This window comes from Macaca fascicularis, chromosome 1, assembly GCF_037993035.2.
Source record: "Macaca fascicularis isolate 582-1 chromosome 1, T2T-MFA8v1.1".
In the NCBI taxonomy this organism is placed as follows: domain Eukaryota; kingdom Metazoa; phylum Chordata; class Mammalia; order Primates; family Cercopithecidae; genus Macaca; species Macaca fascicularis.
The window spans coordinates 138,634,345-138,648,240 of record NC_088375.1 but is presented as its reverse complement, the minus strand read 5'-3'; the positions used below and the strand labels follow the sequence as shown (position 1 = coordinate 138,648,240).

Below are 13,896 nucleotides of genomic sequence, written 5' to 3'. Positions count from 1 at the left end.
TTTTGGTGTTATTGTAAAAAGTGTTGTGTTTTAATTTTAAATTCCAGTTGTTCATCACTGGCATATAAGAAATCAATTGCCTTTTGTATATTAACATTTTTCCTACAACTTTGCTTTAATTGCTTTCAGTTCAGGAGATTTTTGTTGATTCTTTGGAATTTTCTACATAGACAGTCGTATCTTCTGTGGACAAAGACAGCTTTATTTCCTTCCCAATCTTTATATCTTGTTTTCGTTTTCTTGTCTTATTGCATTAAGTAGAATGTTGAATAGAAGAGGTGAGAGGGGATATCCTTGACTTGTTCCTGACATTAGGAGGAAAATATCTAGTTTATCTCCATTAAATATAATGTTAGTTGTAGGTTTTTTGTAGATGATCTTTATCAAATTGGGGATGTTCCTGTCATTCCTAGTTTGCTAAGAGTTTTTTCATGAAGGAGTGCTGTATTTTTTTTCAAATGCTTTTTCTGCATCTATGATATGGTCATATAATTTTTCTTATTTAGCCTGTTGATATGATAGATTTTATTAATTGATTTAATTAATCCTGTTTTCACATATGAAGCCTTGATTTTCTCACATTCTGTGGGAATTAATTCTTGCTTTGTAGTCATATACCTTGAATACTTAAAACTTAAAGTGCTCTCCATGTCAACAAATACATTGTATGTCATTTTTGTGAGTGCACAGTAATCCATTGATGGTATACACTATAAGTAGTCCCTTATTATTGGACTTTAAGTTCTTTCTAATGTCTTTATTATTATAAACAATGCTGAACTGAACATTTTTACACATTTTTACTTTTGTCTGTTAATTTTCTTAGAATTTATTTATAACATTTATTTTTAGGTCAAATGACATAAACAATTTTAAAGATTTTGAGGAATATTGCCAGAAATTGTCTTCCAGGAATGATACATATTTTGGGATCCCATTAGCTAATATGTTTTATAAGGAAATAAATCGAATCTTCCAATTTTGGTTTCTAACTAACCTTCCCTATGTGTCCCCCAACCACATGGTCACTAACTAATAATTTAAGTGTCTACTATATGGAGAACACTGCTGTGAATTGGAAATTGAAAAAGATATAATTCTTGTCTTCCAGTGGCTTACAATTGCTTGGACAAAATCAACATATATGTATACAGTTAACCTTTGAACAACATGGGTTTGAACTGTACTAGTTTACTTATATATGGATTTTTTCTCCACCTTTGCCAACCCCAAGATAGCAAACCAACTCTTTCTCTTCCTCCTTCTCCTCAGCCTACTCAATATGAAGAAGACAAGGATGAAGACCTTTATGATGATCCACTTTCCCTTAGTAAATATATTCTCTCTTCCTTATAATTTTCTTAATAACATTTTCTTTTCTCTAGCTTATTTTAAGAACACAGTATATAATACATGGAATATACAAATATGTGTTAATTCATTGCTTATATTATCAATAAAACTCCAGTCACAGTAGGCTATTAGTAGTTAAGTTTTTGGGGAGTCAAAAGTTGTATGTGGATATTTGAAAGCACAGTTGTTTGTGGCCCTAACCCTCCAGTTGTTCAAGGGTCAACATATACACGGCCCAGGTATACCACCAAGGCGTTCCAGGTTCCCAGAACTCTCTTTGAAGGTAGGACTATTGTAATAAAATATCATCATTTATCAAAGAAGTTGGGGCCTCCAATGTTGTCATGTAGTGTTTTGCACTCTGTTGGAAACAACTTACTCAAATATTCATGAGGGGGATTGAGAAGGCTGACTATAATGGCCTGTGTAAGACTGGTTCAAAGCATTAAGGTGCACTCCCAATAAATGTACAGTGGGGCTGCTACATGAAAATAGCAAGAGATGAGACAAAGATATGTCTGTTTTATAAAATTAAACTTGTTGATACTTGAGTTCCAGGAGTTAGGAAAGGGTAACCTACCTATAATCACAGTCATTTTAGGTAATATGAGAAACTTAAGTTATAAAATATATTTATTAAATTGTAAATTACTATAAAGATTTCAAAAATAGAAGCCTTTCCTTCCTAAATGACTCTGCTCACACAAATTGTTATCAGTTTCTAATGATAACTAACTTATACCTGTAAATTGAAAATTGCATAACAGAAATCTACAACCCAGTGAGTTAAATGTATTTTATTTATAAAAATACATTTTATAAATAAAAAAAATTTCCTGCTCAGTGAGCAAGGAAAAAACTCAGGGGTATTTAGGAGTCAGAAAATCTGCTTCTCTCCTAGATGTCATAATTGTAATACAGTACAAAGAATAAATGATAAATGAGACAATGATAGATGAGCATGGTCTGAATTATATTTAGAACCTCAAATATAAACACATCATATTATTTTGTGCCAGGATTATCCCCCCAGCCCAGAGAAGGGAGCTTATTTTTATAAGGTAAATTGAAGAAGAAAAATTGAAGATACTTACAAATAAATAAAAGTGCATGTGGAATTCAAATATGCAACTGATAACAATTCCTTTTGTACACACTGTGGATGGAAGAGGAGAGTACCTGATCACAGCTGGAATTTATGCTGAGATCTTATACAGTGTAACATTAGTGGCCACCCTCAGCTCAGGCACACCACAGCTGTTCACTGTAGAGAGCCTGCCACCTCGTCCTCCTTTCCACACCCCCACGCCACCACACACACAGTAACCCGTCACACTAGCTTGCTTGCTTTCTTTTTTTAAAAAGGCAGAAATGAAGCCAAAACCTTTTTTGTAAAGAAAAACACTATAAAGAAGAAGAAAAACCTGAAGAAGCTGCCTTAAAAAAGTTACTTTAAATATTGTAATTTCTTTTCCTCCAAACCACTTTTTTTTCCAAACGACTTCAAAACACTTACTATGCATTTCAAAGGCAGTCATTATCTATTGTGCATATTGGAGCAGTTGATATGACCCTAATGTTTTAGTGGATAAAAACTTTTGTATTGTTTAATTTTCTTTTTCTTGTGCTTGATTTTTGCATTTTGTTGAAATAAATGTATATCTAATTATGCTGCCAGAAGAGTATCATGATCTGCAAAATTTACAAAAAGTATCTAGTATTAAAAAATATTCCCAGTTACTATTATATAACTGATTTGGGACTAGAAGCAAAATCATATTTGTTTTCATGGTGTAGTGAGCTAAACAGTGCCCTCCAAAAAGATATGTCCATGTACTAATTCTGGGACCTCTGAATATTACTTTATATGGCTAAGGACGTGATTGATTAAATTAAAGATCTTGAGAGGGAGCGTTTATCCTGGATTATTCTGGTGAGCACTAAATGCCACCACATGTATCTTTCTAAGAGACAGAGAGAGAGACAGATGCATTTTTGAAGAGGAGGAGGCAATGTGATCATAAAGGCAGAGATGGAGTTGTGTGGCTACAGGCCAAGGAACTCCTGAAGCCACCAGAAGCTGGGACAGGCAAAGAAGAGATTCTCTCCCAGATCCTTCAGAGGCGGAATAAGCCTGCTGACATATTGATTTTGGATTTCTGGCCTCTGGAGCTTTGAAAGAGTTAATTTCTGTGGTAGAGCTTGTGATAATTTGTTATCAGAGGGATAGGAAACTAATATATATGGATTCCTGGAAATGAATATGTTATTAGCTAAATTTCAGATTCCCTAGAAAACAGAGCCATAGAAAATAGTGTAGATGCTTATGTGGGAGGTGCAAGTGGGGTAAGGAGAAAGGGAAGTGAGGAATGGAGGAATTCGAAGCTGATACAGTTTGGATCTTTGTTCCCTCCAAATCTCATGTTGAATGTGACCCCCCCATGTGGAAGATAGGGCCTAATGGGAGGTGTTGGGGTCCTGGGGGCAGATCACTTGTGAATGGCTTGGTGCTCTTCCCATGGTAACTAGTGAGCTCTTGTGCTATTAGTTACTGCAGCATCTGATTGTTAAAAAGAATCTAGGACCCTCTCTTCTTTCCTTTGCCCCCTCTCTTGCCATAGGACACTCCTGCTCCCCCTTTGCCTCCTGCCATGAGTAAAAGCTTCCTGAAGGCTCGCCAGAAGCCAAGCAGATGCTAGTGCCATGCTTGCACAGGCTGCAAAACCGTGAGCCAAATAAACCTCTTCTCTTCATAAATTACACAGTCTCAAGTATTCCTTTATAGCCATACGAAACAGACTAACACGAGCAATGTGATATGATTGGTTACCATACTGACTACTGCTTATGACCAACTGCTATGAGATATATATGTTGCTCAGCAGATGAACTAGCTAAACACTGGGACTTCTCTGGAAGGCTGGATGGAGGAATCTTCAGTAGCTCATGGAAAGGTGAAAGGAAGGAAACTTTATCTGTTTGGCTTCATCCTGCCTCCTGTTTCCCATGGTTAAGTTCCAATGACAACAATTCAGTTTTGAATTAAGTGATCCAGCCCCTCAGTGATGGACTGGAAAACCAGATTCTGCACTCTAAGGTGTGGTATTTCATACATATGCACAAGTGGAGGGCAAATTGGCATTCACAGGCTTGGCATGTGAGGCATGAAAGCCATCCAGGTTCAATACTTCAGTTTGGCACAAGAGTGGTTATGGATAGCTGATATCCTTGGCAGCCAGGTCAGAGCAACAGGGGAGAAAATCCCAGCAGCACACGAGGTTTGTGTCTGATACTCTCTGCAGCCTGGAACAAACTGCTGGGATTCATGATCGTTATGGGAAGCGATAGAAACACAACTGAGATAAACTGACATTTAGACTGAAGTCTGAGAAAGGTATATTTTAGGATACCTTCCAGCATAATAGGACATTAAATACAAATTGTCACTAACTGATAGAGATCATAACCCAACATGCATTGTTTTTCTAAGTTCTACCATATTATTACATTATTGTCATTAAATGATAGTGGCATACTGATTTTTTTTTCAAATTTTTTCATTGTGGTAAATGTACGTTAACACAAAATTTATAATTTTAATCATTTTAGTGTACAGTTTCATAGTATTCAATACATTTATAATATTGTACAACCATCATCGCCATCCATTTCCATAACTCTTTTCATACTGTATAACAGAAATTCTGTATCTATTAAACAGTAACTCTTCATTCACTCCTTTCTGTCCTCTCTGCAACCTCTTGGCAGAACCCTTGATAACCACCAATCTGATTACAGTGGTGGACCATCTGGAGCGGCTGCTGCCATCAGGCTGGCTGCAGTGGGGAGGCACCACTGGTGACGGCAGGAGCAGCTATGGGAGCAGTAGTGGCGGTAGTGGGACCCTTGTGCCCTGTGTTCCCTGTGCCCTGCCATCCTCTCCACCCTTACATGGCAGGGCGAGACCCAAGGCCGGAGCCTCCACCACGGCCACAACCCCTCTCCCTGCCGCATCCCGGGAGCCCACAAACACCAACAGCATAGGGAGGCCCGGGTTCCCAGCTGCAACTTGGCTGCCCCTGCGCCTGGCAGGGTGAGGTTCCTGCCGGCTTCCAGCCCCTACGGACACAAAGGCACAGCCAAAGCCACAGCCGGGACTCATGGAGCTGGCCCTGAGAGCGTAGGCTTCGTTTGTGCAGCGTTAGTCAGGGCCACCGCGCTACCTGCACCTTGCCTGCTGCCACTGTGGGGAAAATCCAGCGAAGAGGTGGGCAGTCCCCCAGAGCGCACTGCCCTGGGATCAACCACAATGAGGCCAGGCGGAGTTGCCCGCAGGTGAGGGAGCCATGCGGTGGGGCACAGAGGGACAGGTAGAGAGGAGCCCTAAGGTCGAGATGAGCCTGCGGTGGTGCCACACTCCATGGAGCCGGCAGGATCTGGGGGTAGGCAGGAACCTCACTCTCGCAGGCGCAGCTGCAGCCAGCTAAGTTGCAGCTGTGTACCTGGGTGGGCCTCCTTGCGCTGTTGGGGGCCAGAAGCAGGCAGGCTCCCTGCTCTTCAGGGCGCAGCTGCAGCCGCCCGGCTGCGGGTATGGACTTAGGCATCACTGCACTCTTGGTGGCCCTGGAAGGTCTCCGCATTTCCCCCAAAGGCTCAGAGGTGTCTGCTCCTACTGCTTGGCCTCTCCCCACCCCCCAGCGCCCACTCTGATCTCGGAGCAAGCTTGAGGCCAAGACTGGGCTCTGTGGCAGCCCGGCTGGGTGTGCGTATGCTTGGGGCAGCTCTGACACACCAGTCCCCTGACACCTTGGCCCCCTCCAGACTTTGGGCACTGACGATCACAGGAGGGAGGCCCTGGGGGAGCTGAGGGCAGCTCGGTACTGGCCCGCAGGTGCCCTTTGTCACAAACAGACTGGGCGTCATGAACCACAGCAAGAGGCAGAAAGGCTCCTGGATGGAAGCCGGTGGGTCCCTCCTGAAGCCTTACCTTCCAGCCAGGGAAGGCCTGAAGCCTGGGGGCTGGACTGCCGGTCCTGTGGACTGGAGTGGGAACTTGTGATGCTTTTTCCGGGCCTGCTCATAGCCCCTGTGGACCAATAGGCACACTCTTCCTCCCCACTGAGGTCCATAAAAAGCTCCAGACTCAGCCAGACCAGAAAAGATGTTAGGATTGCAAAAAGGAGCTGTTCACTCTAGGGTCTCCTCTCTGCTGAGAGCAGGGAGACCGTGGGACAACCTGCCTGCAGAGAAGAGCTACCTTCTCTGCCGAGAGCTGAACGCTTGTCTGGACACCCTGGCTACAGAGAGGAGCAACCCACTGCTGGTCTCCTTTAAATTGTCCTCAATAAAGTTCCTCTTCATCTTGCTCACCCTCCACTTGTCTGTGTACCTCATTCTTCCTGGATACAGGACAAGAACTCAGGACTCGTGGAATGGCAGAGCTAAAAAAAGCTGTAACACAATTCTGAAACATGTCCCTTGCTCCATGTGTTGTGTGCAACAAGGGTAGAAGAGAGAAGGGGAAAAGAGCTTTGGCCCTCTGGGGAGTCCAGACCTAGGAGTTTCCCCAGTCAGGGCTGTGATGCCCTTTTAGGGCTTGGTGGTTCCTGGCATTTCCAAGCTTTTGGGTGTCACCACATTCCCCGGTGTCAGCCATGGAAGCTGCTTATGGTATGCCTGGTCCAGCTGCGGCCTCACCAGGGAGCCAATGCCTATGCCCGGCCTGTGCACAGTGGCTGGACCCCATGCTCACTCACTCACACACCCCTCAACACCCTGTTTGCCCTTGGCAGGCATGCAATCCAGGCTGGGAGCATAAGCCAAGCTCAGCCTGCTGAGCCGAATGTGATCAGTGGGTCAGAACAAAACTTGGACAAAGGCACCACTAGTTACTGAGGCTTCCAGCTGGTGAAGCAACACCCCAAAGAGCCTGTGACATTTTTACTTTTTGTCTCTATGATTTAACTATTCAAAATACCTTATATTAGTGGAATTGTATGGTATTTACCTTTTGTGACTGAATGATTTCACTTAGCATAATGTCCTCAAGGGTTCATTCATGAGGTAACATATATCAGAATTTTTTCTTTCCTTTTTTTTTTTTTTTGAGACAGAGTCTCACTTTGTGACCCAGGCTGGAGTGCAGTGGCACAATCTTGGCTCACTGCAACCTCTGCCTCCTGGGTTGAAAGAATTCTCCCACCTCAGCCTCCCAAGTAGCTGGGACTACAGGCACACACCAGCATGCCCTGCTAATTTTTTTTTTTTTTGTATTTTTAGTAGAGATGGGGTTTCACCATGTTGACCAGGCTGATCTTGAACCTTTGACCTCAAGTGATCCACCTGCCTTGGCCTCCCAAAGTCCTGGGATTACAGGCGTGAGCCACCACACCCGGCCTACTGCTACTACTTTTAATTCATGTGGGCATATATCCAGAAGTGGAATTTCTGGATTATGTGGAATCTTAGTCCATTTTGTGCTGCTATAACAAAATACCCTAACTGGGTAATTATAATGAACGGAAATTAATTGGTTCACAATTCTGAAGGCAGGGAAGTTCAGGATCTAGGGGCCAACACTCGGTGAGGACCTTCTTGCAGGATCATCCCATAGCAGAAGGACAAAGACAGAATGAGGGAGAGCAAGAGATCAAACTCACAGCCTCAAGCCCTCTTATACTTGGCATTAATCCATTTATGAGGGTGGAGCACTCATAATCTAAACACCTCCTATTTGATCTTACCTCCCAACACTGTTGCATTGGATATTAAGTTTCCAGCACATGTGTTTGGGAGACACATTCAAAACACAATATATGGCAATTTCATTTTTAACTTTTTCAGGAACCAGCATACTGAGGAACAGTTTTGGCAGATACGGGATTCTTGGTTGACAGGTTTTTTCTTTTTGCATTTTGCCTATGTTGGCCCACTGCCTTCTAGCTTCCAAATTTCTGATGAGAAATCTGGTGATAAGCTTGTTGAGGATCACTTGCATATGATAAATCACTTCTGTCTTTTGGCTTTCGAGATTCTTTCTTTGTGTTTGTCTTTTGAGAGTTTGATTATAGTGTGTCTTAGTGTGGGTCTCTTTAAGTTCATATCATTTGGAATTTATTCATTTTCTTGAAGGTTTATGTTCATGTATTTCATAAAATTTGAAAAGTTTTCTGCCATTATTTTCAGATATGCTCTCTGACCCTTGCCTCTCTTCTCCTCTTTTGACTCTCATAATGCATATATTGGCCCACTTACTGGTTCCCATAGATCCCTTAAGCTCTATTTACTTTTCTTCAATCTTTTTCACTTCTGTTCCTCAGACTTAATCATTTCCAAGATCTTATCTTCAAGTTAGTTGATAATTGTTTTGCCTGCTCAGATCTTCCTTTGAGTTCCTGTAGTGAATTTTTTTATTTCAATTATTTTACTTTTTCACTCCAGAATTTCTTTCTAATTTCTTTTTAAGTTTTCTGTCTTTTTCTTGGTATTTCCATTTTGTTTATACATCATTTTCTTATCTTATCTTTTCACACATCTTGCTTAAGTACTTTGACTATTTTTAAGACAGTTGTTTTAAAGTCTTTGTTTAAATTATCTGCCATCAGGTCTTTTTCAGGAACAGTTTATGTTGATTTTCTTAATGTGTCATACTTTTCTATTTTTTTGTATGTCTTGTGATTTTTTTTTTTTTTTTTTTTTTGGCTAAAAATTGTGCATTAGGATCTAATAGTGTGTTCAGTCTGAAAATTATATTCTCTCTCTTTTCCAGAATTTGCTGTTTTTGCTATTGCTTTTGGTTATTTTAAAAAATTGTTGTAGGCTCTCTCCATGCCATCAATTGGCCTGAGATGTAAACTTAATGTCTTTTCAGAGCCCATGCCTTCCCCTGGGCATAATCACTGTCTAATTTTCCCTATATATGCAGCAGCTTTGGCATGACCTAGTCTTTAATGTCTGGCTCTCAAAGGAGGAAAAGAAAAAAAATAATAAAGTAGAAACAAAGGCATTAGCTCTTTAAATGCCCTGAAAGTCACTTCAGCTGGAAGGGGAGAGACTTGTAACAATGAGGGATGATGGAAAAACAATAGCTGCCTGCTTATTTGTACACACCTCTGTGATCAGGAGCAGCAACCAATGAACAGAGCACAGATTCCTAACATTTGGAGGACAGGGTCCTTTTTTACCCACTCTGGCTTCCCCAAACTGTGTGCAGGTTGCTCTAGAAACAGTGCACAGTTGCCTGCCACTGAGCTGGGATGGGGAATGAGAAGACACTCCTTTGCTAAAATTGACCAAAAGTAACCACAATTTACCATCCAAGCCTGATCCTGGAAGCCAACAGACCCCAAAATTCCAAAATATTTCCATCAGACAGATTCTGCCAAAGCAAATGTTGTCTAGGTGGGAAGACAGATTCCTGGTGCTTCCTACTCTTCCACCTTTCCAGAATTCTCTCACTGGTAGATGTTTAACAACCAATGTCCTAAAAATGTGTGGACAGTCATACATACATGAGTTTATTATAAATTTCACTGATATAAAAGATGTGTAGCACATAATTTACAAATAATAATTATATACACTCTTTGTTATACATTTCATACAGATAATTGATTCTCACCGAATGCTTTCTTTGATTTTTGCCAACTCTTGTAGAATTATTGCAATCTATGGCTGCTATTGATAAATTAATGCAGTCCTGACATAAGTGTTAGTTGATATTTTCATTTATATCCATAGGTAATACAAAATGAAGCAATAAAGACATATGTTGGAAATTCACTCCTTTATTAGTGACAGAAATGACTTCTTCACTGAATGAGATAATAGCTTTCAAATATTCAATGAATAGTCTCACAATTTTTTGTGCTATTCACAATGTAACAGTGATAAACATGGCACACATTTAAATGTAGTCATTATTAAAGTTTTTCCCAGAATTCTCTTAAATATAGACAATCAACAAAGCGATAAATAAAGCCATGATTTATAGTGTTTGCCAATTTTAGTGGTATAGATACTCTCATCATGGCTAATTTCACACTACCAATGTGATGTCACTGAACATGGAGTTGTAATACAGTATTGTATAGTATTTTTACCACAGAGATTAAATAGACATAAACTCAAGATTATAGATAATGGTAAAATAAAATCATTGGGAAGTGATGCAGTTTGAGTATTTATTATCATTTTAATATAATTTGTTATATTTTATTTAGTGTATCTATATACACACAAAGCTTTTATAATTTAATTCTTAATGTTGTCTATGTTTAACTACTAGATTGCAAAATTCCTAAACATTTTAGTTAATTCTAGCTATATTTTGACATACATAATGGTGCTAAACAAATGTAATATATTCTTATTAAGAATAATGATAAAAAGGTTCAATTCAAGTATGCTGAAAAAACAGATATTTGGCTTTGGCTCTTCAGAATGAAAAAAAGTGAGTCACACTGAAACAAAAATTTGAATTCTACTTGCTTCACACACATAGAGAAAAATTGACACCTAGAAGTTCCCTTGTCTGTGGTAAAACATAAAAGACATTTTTAGCTTTTCTGAAAGTAATTATAACCTTTTGTTCAGTAAGTTTAATAAGAGTGGCCATTTATTATAAAATGGACAGAAGAGTGTAGGAAGATCAAATTACAGCTTTTGGTTTTGGTGTCATAAGGACACGTCTCCCAATTGCATCACAGATTTGCTTACTTTTTATTATCAATATATTTACATTGGTTAACACTTCTAATAATTGCTTATATTTCTACAGTTTTCTAACATGTTGAAACTCTCATTTATTTAACAAATACTGATTGAATGCTTGTTAAGTATAGTATGCTATTTCATTTAGGAATAACAATAAGTTTTGTGGAATAGGCAGAAATTTTAACCTCCTTTATACTTGCAGAAACCAAGGCCCAAAGTGGCTCAGTGATTTTTCTCCAAAGTCACAGATTAGAACTTAAGAAGAACCTTGAGCAACTGGTTCAGCGTTTCTTCTCAGTATCAGGCTGGGTCTGCATAAAAGTTCACTTATGGAAAATTGCTAAATTTTGAAAGAAGATCCAGTGTCCCATTTTGTTCAGCAAGTAAAGTTCATTTATTAAATTGTTTAATTTTTTAACAAATATTTATTGAACTCATATTGTTCCCTGGGCACTGTTCTAGACCCTACGGTTAGAGCTCTGGTTATTCAAAATCGTTAGTTGAGATGAAAATAATAACATGCTTGTCAAAAAAAAAAAAAAAAAAAAAAAGATCAGTTGCTCTGTAAAGTCACTAAAACTTTTGAATCTTTGTAGGGTGATAATTTGTATCAAATTCTGCACTGGAATTCTAATAGTTTCTATGATATGACTGGAATGTAGTGTTATAGTAAGGTAGATTGTGCTGAATTATGGAGTGTTATATGCCAACGTAAACATTTTCATATTAACTTTAATTATACTATTTTTTTTCTGATTAAAAAACGATGCCATCAGCCAGACTAATGAAGAAAAAGGGGAGAAGACCCAAGTAAATAAAATCAGAGATGAAAAAGAAGACATTACGATTGATATTGCAGAAATCCAAAAGATCATTATTGGCTACTATGAGCATCTACATGCCAATAAATTGGAAAATCCAGTGGAAATGAATAAGTTTCTAAACACGTACTACCTACTAAGACTGAATCATGAAGAAATACAAAACCTAAGCAGACTAACAGCAAGAAACAAGACTGAAACCATAATAAAATATCTTTCAGTAAAGAAAAGCCCAGAATCTGATGGATTTACTGCTGAATTCTACCAAACACCTAAAGAAGAACTAATGCCAATGCTACTCAACTATTCTGAAGAATAGAGGAGGATGAACTCCAAACTCATTTGACAAGGCCAGTATTACCCTGATACCAAAACCAGACAAAGATAAAACAAAAAAGGAAAACTACAGGCCAATATCTCTGATGAATAAAGATCCAAAAATCCACAACAAAACACCAACAAACTGAATTTAATGTTATATTAAAAAGATCACTCATCATAATCAAGTGGGTTTTTTCCCTGGGATACAATGATGGTTCAACATATGCAAATGAATCAGTGTTATACATCATATCAACAGAATGAAGAACAAAGATCATGTAATCATTTTAATTGATGCTGGAAAAGCACTTGACAAAATTCAACATCCTTCATAATTAAAAAATCAAAAAAACTGAGTGTAGAAGGAACATACTGCAACATAATAAAAGGTGCATATTACAGATTCATAACTAGTGTCATATAGAAGACGGAAAAGCTGAAAGCATTTTCTCTAAGATCTGCGAGACAAGCATGCCCACTTTCATCACTGTTGTTCAGCATAGTACTGGAAGTTGTGGCTATAGCAATTACACAAGACAAAGAAATAAAGGCCATTCAAATTGGAAAGGAAGAAGTCAAATTATCCTCGTTTGTAGATAATGTAATTATATATTTGAAAAAACCTAAAGACTCCATCAAAAAACTATTAGAGCTAATAAACAAATTCAGTAAATTTGCTGGATACAAAATCAACCTACAAAAATCAGTAGCATTTCTATATGACAAGAGTGAGCAATCTGAAAAAAAAAAAAAAGTAATGCCACTTACAATAGCCACAAAGAAAATTAAATACCTGGGAATTAACCAAATAAGTGAAAGATCTCTACAATGACAACTGTAACATACTGATGCAAGAAATTGAAGAGAACACAACAAAATGGAAAGACATTCCATGTTCATCAATTGGAAAGTCAATATTATTAAAATGTCCATACTACCAAAACAAATCTAGAGATTCAATGTAATCCTTATGAAAATACCAATAACATTCTTCATAGAAATAGAATAAACAATTCTAAAATTTATATCAAACCACAAAAGACCCAGAATAGCCAAAGCTATTCTGTGAAAAATTAACAAACCTGAAGGAATCATATGACCTGACTTAAAACTATACTACAGACTATAGTCACCAAAACAGCATGATACTGACATAAAAACATACACATAGACCAATGAAACAAGATAGAGAGCCCAGAAACAAGTTCATACACCTACAGAACTCATTTTCAACAGAAGTCCCAAGAATACACTGGCGAAAAAGATAGTCTCCAATAAATGGTGCTGGAAATACTGGATATCCATATACAGAAGAATGAAAGTAGACCCTTATGTCTTGCTATATACAAAAACCAAATGAAAATGAAATAAGGACTTAAATTGAATACTTCAAACTATGAAACTACTGAAAGAAAACATTGGGAAAACTCTCCAGGATATTGAACTGGGAAAAGACTCCTTGAGTAATACCCACAAGCCCAGAAAAAAAAAAAAAATGGGAAAATGGGATCACATCAAGTTAAAAAGATTCTGCACAGCAAAGGGAACAATCAAGTGAAGAGAAAACCCACAGAATGGAAGAAAATATTTACAAACCACCTGTATTAGTACATTTTCACACCGCTGGTAAAGATATACCTGAGATTGGAAAGAAAAAGTTTTAATGGACTTGCAGTTCCACGTGGCT

General features: G+C 38.6%; 1 long non-coding RNA gene across 6 annotated transcripts in view; it reads left to right on the top strand.

Moving 5' to 3' along the window:
- The window catches only part of LOC102121041 (uncharacterized), a 293,022-nt gene that overhangs the window by 252,476 nt on the left and 26,650 nt on the right, over positions 1-13,896 (top strand). Inside the window, exon 6 of one of the 6 annotated variants that reach the window (XR_012429114.1) lies at positions 11,844-12,994. The exons of 4 other annotated variants lie outside the window; for them this stretch is intronic. This is a non-coding gene — a long non-coding RNA (uncharacterized lncRNA). Of the gene's footprint in view, positions 1-1,272; positions 1,476-11,843; positions 12,995-13,896 lie in introns of those variants that run through there. One more of the 6 variants, XR_012429115.1, reaches the window with a different exon arrangement.